The sequence below is a fragment of the Leopardus geoffroyi genome, chromosome B1, assembly GCF_018350155.1.
Source record: "Leopardus geoffroyi isolate Oge1 chromosome B1, O.geoffroyi_Oge1_pat1.0, whole genome shotgun sequence".
NCBI lineage: Eukaryota > Metazoa > Chordata > Mammalia > Carnivora > Felidae > Leopardus > Leopardus geoffroyi.
The window spans coordinates 194,256,162-194,266,447 of NC_059327.1; the positions used below are offsets into that span (position 1 = coordinate 194,256,162).

At 46.3% G+C, this 10,286-nt stretch overlaps 1 protein-coding gene across 9 annotated transcripts in view; it reads right to left on the bottom strand.

Annotated features, from left to right (window-relative positions):
* CC2D2A (coiled-coil and C2 domain containing 2A) overlaps positions 1-5,301 on the bottom strand; it is a 151,292-nt gene extending 145,991 nt beyond the window's left edge. For 3 of the 9 annotated variants that reach the window (XM_045474504.1, XM_045474497.1, XM_045474498.1), the window contains exon 1: positions 5,087-5,294. The gene's annotated coding sequence lies outside the window, so the exon portion shown is untranslated. Of the gene's footprint in view, positions 1-5,086 lie in introns of all 9 variants that reach the window. The other 6 variants (XM_045474508.1, XM_045474506.1, XM_045474503.1 and 3 more) reach the window with 4 other exon arrangements.
* Positions 5,302-10,286: the final 4,985 nt, after the last annotated feature.

Consider the following 10,286-nt stretch of genomic DNA (forward strand, 5'->3'; position numbering starts at 1 on the left):
AGTCAGAGGAGTCCAGTTCATAGCCTCTCCTCTCCCCTCAAACCTCCACCTTCCCACCCCCTCCTCACTCTCTCCCCTTGGCCTTGGTTCTCATTTCACTGAACAGAGAGATGATGGGGGTGGGGTGGGGGGGTGGGGGGGTGGGGTGGGGGGGTGGGGGGATGGGGTGGGGTGGCGGTGGGGGGGTCCATCCCCTGCCCCTCCCCCACCCACGGAGTCAGGTTACATCTTCTGCCTCCACTTGTACGCTGCCTGCCTCTGCTCCCATCTAGGCTGGGACCTCAGCCTGTGCACTAGGCCCCAGCACATTCCTCCTCCACGACCTTGAGCTGACAATTTCCCCTTTCCCCTGGATAATCACTTCTTCCTGCTCTATTGGCTCATTTCCTTCCATGAACAAAGTGCTGTGATTGGCCCCTTCTTTAAAAGGGCTGTCTCTGGACTCCATTTCTCTTTCTAGCTAGTGTTCAATTTTTCAACCTTCTACAGGAAAGTTCCTCACACCTTCTCTTCCTGGATAGGTTTGCTGGGCCCAGCAGCCCCTGAACCTGCTCCTGTCAGGGTCCCAGTGACTCTGCGTCACCACATCGAATGACCATTCCTCAGTGCTCATCTTATTTGACTCTCAGTGGGTCAGTAATGAAAGTGGCCCATCACCTGATTTTTCCTGAAACAGTTTCTTCACTTGGCTTCTGGGATATGTTCTTTCTTGGTTTATCATCTCTACCCCCTCTCAGACTCCTAAGCTGGTCTGTCTCCATCTTCTTTTTTTTTTTTTTTTTTTTTTAATTTTTTTTTCAACGTTTATTTATTTTTGGGACAGAGAGAGACAGAGCATGAACGGGGGAGGGGCAGAGAGAGAGGGAGACATAGAATCGGAAACAGGCTCCAGGCTCTGAGCCATCAGCCCAGAGCCCGACGCGGGGCTCGAACTCACGAACCGCGAGATCGTGACCTGGCTGAAGTCGGACGCTTAACCGACTGCGCCACCCAGGCGCCCCTGTCTCCATCTTCTTAATCACCACACGGTGGGGTCTGCGTTACCCGTACCCATCCCATTGGTGGTCTTACCCCGTCGCTTGGCTTTAAATGCCATCCGTCTACTGGTACCCCCCACACTTGCACTCAGGGCCTGCACACCTCCCCAGAGCTCCAGACTCAAATATCCAGGTGCTTGATGGATACCTTCACTTGGCTTAACATGCCCCAGATGAAGCTCCTTGTCATCGCCCCCTGATCTGCTTGTCCTGCAACCTTCCTTGTTGCAATAAACAGATCTCATTTGTCTGAGGCCAGAAACCTCAGACATACGCCATATTGTGTCATTCCTGACTCCGCTCTGACTTTCACATGACACATGACGTGCAATCCATGGAAATCCTGCCGGCTTTGCCTTCAAATTATATGGAGAATCCAACCTCCTCTATCCACCTCCACTGTTATCACCCGGTCAGGCACCATTGTCTCTCGCATGGCTTCTTGCAAGACCCTCCTAACTTCTCTGCTTCTCACCTTGCTCACCCACAGGTTGTTCTTTACACTGAAGAGAGTGAATTGTTTAAAATTCAAGCGCAGTCATGTCATTTCTGCACTCAAAATCCAATGACTTCTTTTTCCCAACAGAGTAAAATCCGAAACCCTTTCCATTGCTTACAAGGCGCTCCATGATCTGCACTTAAATCCTCTGGTCTCAGGGCCTTTGCACTTGCTGTTCCCTCTGCCGGGACCTCTCTTGCCCAAGATAACTGCAAGGCTCTCTGTTTCTTTTAATTCCTTGAAGGCCCTACAGAGACCCTTCAGAGAAGTCTTCCCAGAACACTCATAATACAATGGTAATCTGCTTCCCTCACCTTCCTGGAATTCTCTAACTATCTCATGATGATTTCTTTTTTCCATAGTACTTGTCACCAGCCGACATATGTACTTATTTGCTATTGGCTGCCCATCCCTGTTAGAATATAAGCTATGAGAGGGCAGGGACATTTGCTCATTGTTTACCTCCAGAGCCTAGGAGACATTAAAAAAATGTGTTTCAAATGAATGACTAAATCAGTACTTATTGGCTGTGACTTCCATGTCCCCATTCTGGAGCCCTTTAAATCTTCATTGTCCTCTCTGGGCTGCTGAGAAGATCAAAGGAGAGAAGGCGTGGGGAGAAACACCAGGGCTGACAAGTCATAAGCCCTTCCTAATATCCTGGAATCTGAAGGCCTTGTCATTTAAGCAGCTCATCTGAGGTGTTCAAGGTTGCAGTGACCCTGATGGGGAATTAGCATATTAAAGGGAAACAAAGCATCTGGAAATCTGTTGTCTCCTCTCCAGACCTCCTCACAGGCTACCAGAAATGGAGGAAGGAAACTGATGTCAGCAGTTCAGAAAATAAAAGGACGAGGAGGTGATCTAGAAGGAATGAGGGGCAGAGAATAAGAATGAAATGCCCAAGGACACGAAAACTCTCTAGTAAACAACCCCGGTAATTATGAGCTGGAAAAAAAAAATAACTGATGTATTTTAGGAAAGAAAGATTCTTCCTCAATAAGTAAAAAAAAAAGTCATATATGAAGTAAATAGAAGTAAGAATGAAAAATGTAACAGAGTTGATTTTTTTCTCCTCATTCTTTCCTGATCATTACCTTTGAATGAGTTTCTAAGGAAATCAAATGACATCAAAATTTATTTTTTCATGAGCACGGTTCCTAAGAGAAGATAAATCAATACTGTTCGACTTTAATATGTAGCTTGTCATCACCAAATGCATTGAGCACTTGTTAATATATTCCTATTGGCAACATCCAAATAAGAGCCATGATTTACCGCAGACTTATTTTGTGCTATGTCTAGATGCAAGGTACCACCAGACCTTACAACAACACTTCGAGTTCAGTTCCTCGTGCCTCAATTCACCTCTGAGGGACCAAGGTTTCCTTTGAGGTTAACCTCCGGCAGGATACACGATTTGTCCAAGGTTATAGTTATTAAATGTCACATTCAGAATTTGACCCCAAGACTTGGTGATTCCACAGTCTTCCCCATGCCCCTCTACCTCTCTGTCTCGCCATTGATCCCTGTTTTGTGATCATATCAGGAACCAATCTACGCTAGTTCAGTCTTCTGGAAATATGTACAATTGAAAGCTGTGGAGTATTGCCCCAGTGAGACAGGGCTGTGGCTACTTTAGGTCAATGATTTATCTAACTTCGTGCAGAAAACCAAAGACAGTTTTCTAGGAAGGTACTGCTGAGACCTTTGTCCAAACAAATGGACTGTCTCTGAGGGTGCTGAGTGCATCAGAGCCCTATCCAGAGGACCATGTGACAAGTTCTACAGGATGTAGGCAAAAGGATGAAGGTGTGTTATAAGAGATGCACTGCATCTGACCTTGGGCTGCTTAAAAAAAATTAACACAATGTGAGTGTCCTATTCCAAAACAGTGCAAACACGGGTGTATAGAAATAGTGAGACCTTTGTGAAAAATTAAATGAACCTGGGTCCCAATTCCAGCTCTACTTGTCAGCTGTGTGATCTTGGGCAAATGCCTTTGCCTCTCTGAGATACATTTCTTCACCTGTAAATTTGCAAAATTCCTACCTCCAAGATTATCGTATAAGGGCTAAATGATAGACTGTATGGTAAAATGCCTAGCATGGACCAGGCTCTCGATATCGGTATGGCTTTTAAGAAAAGGTGATGTTAGAGAAGGAAAGTGAAAAAGGAGTGGGGATGGAAAAAGAGCTTAGGGGACAGAAGGGGAATCACAAGAAAGACCTGAGGTGACATTCAAGTCCCCCATTACCATTTGTGGTTCCCACCTTCAACCTCCTGGCTCCAAAACCCAAGGTCCCCTCTTTCCCTTCCCCCAGCTGGGCCCAGGGGAGTTTCCTTTCTGTTTCCATTTGTGGTGCTTCTGAAGCCCTCCCCTGCCCTCACGCCCATGGGTATTTCCTCCCTGCGTATGGTGCTTAGCTTTTTCTGCCCTACCCTATTAGGGTTGGAGCCTGGACCCCTGGCAGGTGCCACACACACTGCTTCTAAATTCATTATCTGAGTCTACAAAGCATTCCAGCCACAGCTTCCCTTTGTCTGAGGTTGGTGACAGATAGCTTTATGGAATCATTCAATCGGCTCGATGTAACACGTGTCACCCTGGCAGAGTGCATATAAATGCCACACTTGAGCTGCGCTCTGTGGTATATGCCCAGTGCGTTCACGTGATGAACTAAGTGATCCCAGGCCCTTTCTGGGAGTCATCTGTTGTGTTTCAAGCACGTTCGACACTTTTATAAATATCTTACGGTACTTAGCTCCTTGTACTGCTAGCCTCCGTTTATAGGGCTGTCTTCTGCACAGACTCTGTGCTTCTGAGCTGGTCTAATGCATTTCTGCTTGCTCTGAACTTCAGCCCGTTGCTTGGCACCTTGTTCGTGCTCGATAAACGTGTGAGCGAATGACTCTACACGAGCTCTAAGAGACAGATTTCATTCTGGAGCCGAATTTATTTGCAGAAGAGGTTATATGAAAATCCAATAACAGGCGTGCACTTCCCACGAGACCTTATTAGCTTTCCATAGTGCCTCTTTGCAACGGAGGCAAACTGTAAGTGTAAATACCAGCCCGCAGATTTTCTTGTGGTCTCTTGGAGCAGTGATCCTCATCCCTTTGTCTGTAATGACTCTTCCTCTGCCTAATGCCAAGAAAAACGAAGCCTGAAATGAGTGGCACTTTGCCCCTTGGACCAACGTGAACTGAGACACTCAGAGACACAACCCGCAGCAAATGTTTCTGGGAGACAGGAATGCGACAGGATGGCAGGAAAGTCCCAGGACGGAAGCCGAGCAACCCTGTGGGAGGGATTCCACCCGGCGGCCCTGAGAGCCAGACCTCAGACAGCCGCTCAAATCAAAGCAGCCCAACTGACGCTCTATGATTTCAATTCCAGAAAGTAAAACGTAAATCTTAGTGGTGAGAACCCCTACACTCACAATTCATGAAATCGGCTAAGGGGGGACTGAGGGGTTGAGCTCCAAGCCGGGGTCACGAGGGCAGGACGCCCTTGCTGCAGCCCTGCTCCCCGGGAAGAACTGGTTACCTTAAGCAACTTTACAAAGTGCTTTGCAGATTCCGCTTCCTGGGATGAAAGGAAAGTGGGGAGAGACGGAGTCTTGCTGTCGAATCTTCTGAAAGAGTCCAAAGGGAAAGGCTGAGCGTTGGGGCGGACCCAGGGCTGCTCCCTGGGAGGCTGAAGCTCTGGGAGCAAAAACACCCGCTTAGCAACACGTTCCTAAGGGAGGTCACTCCGGCTTTTTTTTTTTTTTTCTTTTAAAGTGACAGGTGACTTCCAGTAGCGGAGCACGGACATGCTGGGGGAACAGAGGAGCCCAGCACAGACAGGACCAGCTGGGGGCAGCTGATCAGAAGTCAGGTGGGGGGGCTTTAGGAAGCACGCCCTCCCTTATGTCATCGGGGTCACTGGGCATTTCTGGCAAGAGACAGGCGATGCTCAGATGCGGGAGGTTTAGAATCACCAAAGGTCACCATGAGTGGGCGGTGCACCTGACTTATTTGCAGCCAAGGTTCTGGGCGGTGCTGCTGGGCAGCGGTGAGTGTTTTCCAGTTAAATGTGGAGGCTGGATGTCCAGGATTAATCTTTGCGTATTTTCGGAATCCCACTGAGATTGCTCAAAGAGGATATAAATGGTATTGGCTTAAAAAAAAGCAAAGGTCATGGGAGAAGTGGCAAAGCACATGGAAGAGAAATGGAATGGATAGACCAAGGAAAGCCACACTCCAACCTTTCTGGTGTGTGTGTGTGTATAAATGTATCCATCTGTGTATCCTGTGTGTGTGTGTGTGTGTGTGTGTGTGTGTGTGTGTGTCTTTGCATGTGTATCTGTGTGTGGGGGGAGGAGAAATGAGCCCATCCATTCTACAGAATTCCAGAGAGGGTCAGGACTAGGTTCAGGAGGGTGGGGGTTGAATCCTGTCCCTCCAAAAGAAGGTATGTTGGAGCCCTAGCCCCCAGGGCCTCTGAATGTGACCTTATTTGGAGAGAGGTCCTTACAGACGCAATCAATTTAAAAAGAGGTCATTAGGGTGGACCCTAATCCAATATGACTGTGTCCTTATAAAAAGGGGATATTTGGGGACAGAGACAGACATGCACACGGGAAAGATGATGTGAAGACCCAGGGAGAGCAACATCTACAAGCTAAGGGAGGACTGCAGCCCCCAGAAGCTGGGAGAGAGGACCGGAACAGACTCTCCCTCACAGCCCTCAGAAGAAACAGATCCTGCCAATACCTGATTTCCTTTATATTTTATATTATATTATTTTGTTTATTTTTTAACATTTACTTATTTATTTATTTTTGTTGACTTACTTCTTTGAGAGGGAGAGAGAGCAAACATGAGTGGGGGAAGGGCAGAGTGAGGGACAGAGAATTCCAAGCAGGCACCACACTGTCAGGGTGCTGAGGGTGACATGGGGCTTGATGTTATGAATCATGAGATCACAACCTGAGCCAAAACCAAGAGTCGGATGCTCAGCCAAGTGAGCCACCCGGGCACCCCTGTTTATTTTGTAACACCTGATTTCTTACCTCTAGTCTCCACAATAGTGAGACAATGCATTTCTCACCGTGTATGTGGTACTTTGTTACGGCCTCCCCTGCAAACGAATCTAGTCAGATACCAAGGCAAGTGGGGCTGAAAATTCACGAAGATGTGAACAGCTGTGCATAGAGGAGTTAGATCCTCAGGACCCTCCCTTACTCCTGGCAGCCTGGAAATATGCTCATCCTCCTTACTCCCCCTGTTCTGTCCCCCCACCCCCCAAAGGGGATTGGAAGCTACTCCTCAAGGGAAGTTGAGCCAGAGACACTCTGGCCACAAGTTCCCAGGTACAGCAGAAGGTGGGTGTGTCTCAGGGCTGAAAACTGGGCAGGAAATGGAGAGGAGGCAAGGTCCTTTCCTTCTCACAGAACTGAAGTAACCTTTGGCTCTCCTTGTGTCACCTCCAGCAGCACCAATCTAGAAAACATGGAAAATTATTTTCTGGTTACAAAGAACAGACCCCAGATATTGACATTTCTGGATCCTCCAGTGAAAAACTAGCATATTGCCCTTGAAAAAAAGCATTATGGAGAAAATGAGGGGATGTCAGGTTAAGAAATAACACACTTGTAGTTATAGAAAGAGAGAACCGAGAAAATGAGTAGATAGAATTAACAAAGAAATAATAAAAGAAAAACTCTCAGAGGTGAAAGAGTAAATCTTTAGGTTAAAATATACTATCTAGTATCTAATAATGGCACAAGGAGACAACAAAACTCCTCAGTTTGTGCTTCAGTTGTGGTGGGAAAAATATTCTTCAGAGAATTCATAACTATTGGCTTGCACTATACCGTTGGATTTATTTGTGCTATCTATATTGTTTAGGAGTCTCCTGAGTGAAAAATTTTAAAAGAATTTTTTAAGTTGATTTATTTGTTTAGAGAGACAGAGACAGCATGAGTCAGGGAGAGACAGAAAGAGAGGGAGAAGAAAAAGAACCCCAAGTAGGCTCTGCACCGTGAGCACAGAACCTGACGTGGGGCTCAAACTGATGAAGCTACAAGAGCATGACCTGAGCTGAAACCGAGAGTTGGACGCTTAATCTACTGAGCTACCTAGGCACCCCCTACATCACAAATTTTAAAAGGTAATCTCAGGGGCGCCTGGGTGGCGCAGTCGGTTAAGCGTCCGACTTCAGCCAGGTCACGATCTCGCGGTCCGTGAGTTCGAGCCCCGCGTCAGGCTCTGGGCTGATGGCTCAGAGCCTGGAGCCTGTTTCCGATTCTGTGTCTCCCTCTCTCTCTGCCCCTCCCCCATTCATGCTCTGCCTCTCTCTGTCCCAAAAATGAATAAACATTGAAAAAAAAAAAAGGTAATCTCAAGCTACTGTATCCCATGGGGTGCTGGGCAAAGGCAGATACAGAACTTTCCTGGAGGATTATATCTTCAAGTACTTAGTTCAGGAAAGCTGTGGATAAACCTTGTTGAAGATGAGCTCACAATCCAAAGTTAGCCAACACAACAGGAAATAATCACAAGTCTGAAGACAATCAGAGGGCACAATTAGATATGGAAGAGCTTCTGATCATACAACCATCAGATGGAGAATATTAAAAAAGCAATGATCATAGAAGAGTTTATAGGGATGCTTTGAAAATATGAAAGAAGAGTCAGATACTATCAAACAGATGAGGCAATTGTGAAAAAGCATCAGCTAGAGCTCTTAGAAATGATTGATAAAGTCACGATTTTTTAATTTCGTTGTATGTATTTATTATTTATTTTAATTAAAACTTTTTTTTAATGTTTATTTCTAATTTAAAGACAGAGAGAGTCAGAACGTGAGCAAGGGAGAGGCAGAGGGAGAGGGAGACACAGGATCTGAAGCAGGCTCCAGGCTCTGAGCTGTCAGCACAGAGCCCAACGCGGGACTCGAACTCACAAACCGCGAGATCATGACCTGAGCTGAAGTCGGCCGCTTAACCGACTGGGCCACCCAGGCGCCCCAATTTTAATTTTTTAATGTTTATTTATTTGTGAGAGAGAGACAGAGCATGAGCAGGGGAGGAACAGAGAGAGAGAGGGAGACACAGAATCTGAAGCAGCCTCCAGGCTCTGGGCTGTCAGCAGAGAGCCAGATGTGGGGCTCAAACTCACAAACAGTGAGATCATGACCTGAGCTGAAGTCGGATGCTCAACCAACTGAGCCACCCAGGTGCCCCTCATTTTATTTATTTATTTTTAATATTATTTTTTAATGTTTATTTTTGAGAGACAGAGAGAGACAGAGAGTGCAAGCAGGAGAGTTTCAGAGAGAGAGGGAGACACAATCCGAAGCAGGCTTCAGGCTCTGAGCTGTCAGCACAGAGCTGGACGGGCTCGAACTCACGAACCGTGAGATCATGACCTGGGCCGAAGTTGGACACTTAACCACCTGAGCCACCCAGGTGCCCTGAAAGTCATGATTTTTTTTTTTTTAAGCAAAGGATGGGTCAAACTACCTGTGACAGAGCTGGAAAGAGAATTAATGGTGTAGAAGAGAGATTTAGAAAATGAAAGTGTGGCATGCGAGATGGAAATTAGAAGAGTAGTTGGGAGACACGGAGGGGCACTGAAGAGGCCCCCGTGTCCCGTGAGCCCCAGGGGGAAAGCAGGGAGGACAGAGACAAGTGCTGGATCTGAAAAGAGGGATCTCGGTCAACTTCTTTAACCTTTCTAGGCTTCAGTTTCCTCCTCTGCAAAATGAGGTTAATGACAGTAACTGCTCCGGAGGGTTGTTATGAGGCTTTAATAAGTTACTATTTGTCAAATCTTGGCATATAGTAAATTCTGTACATCTTACTAAACACACAAAAAAATGTGAATGTTGTTTTAAAAAAATTTTTTTTTTCAACGTTTATTTATTTTTGGGACAGAGAGAGACAGAGCATGAACGGGGGAGGGGCAGAGAGAGAGGGAGACACAGAATCGGAAACAGGCTCCAGGCTCTGAGCCATCAGCCCAGAGCCTGACGCGGGGCTCGAACTCACGGACCGCGAGATCGTGACCTGGCTGAAGTCGGACGCTTAACCGACTGCGCCACCCAGGCGCCCCGTGAATGTTGTTTTAATTAGCTCAGGCTGACCGTTTTCACAAAACACCATAGACTGGATGACTGACACAACAGAGACTTATTTTCTCAGTCTATAATCTGGGAAACCCAAGACCAAGGTGCCAGTGGATTAATTTCTGGTGAGAGCTCTCTTCCTGTCTTGTAGATGGGCACCTTGTATCTGTGTCTTCACATGGCTTTTCCTTGGTGCATTCAGATTGAGAGAGAGATAACTCTCTTCCTCTTCTTATAAGACCACTGATCCTACCAGATTAGGACCCCATCTTTATGACCTCACTTAACCCTAGTGACCTCCTCAAATCCCTATCTCCAAATACTGTCACATCAAGGATTAGGGCACCAACATGCGAGATCTTGGGGGGAGACACAGTTCAGTCCATGTTTATTGTACGAGATGTTTATTGTACGAGATCATCTATTTGAAGTGATCAACTATGATAAGAGATAGGATCTGTTCACCACCCTTGAGCTAATTTACCTTCTGATTGTGACTTCTCTGATATTTTAATATTTGACTAAACTAAACCAGTGCATAAGAATTATATATGTCAGGATGTGCTGAAATTATTAAAAAGCATAATTCAAAAACATCATTTTTTACAAAGTTTCTTATAGAAGCAAAATA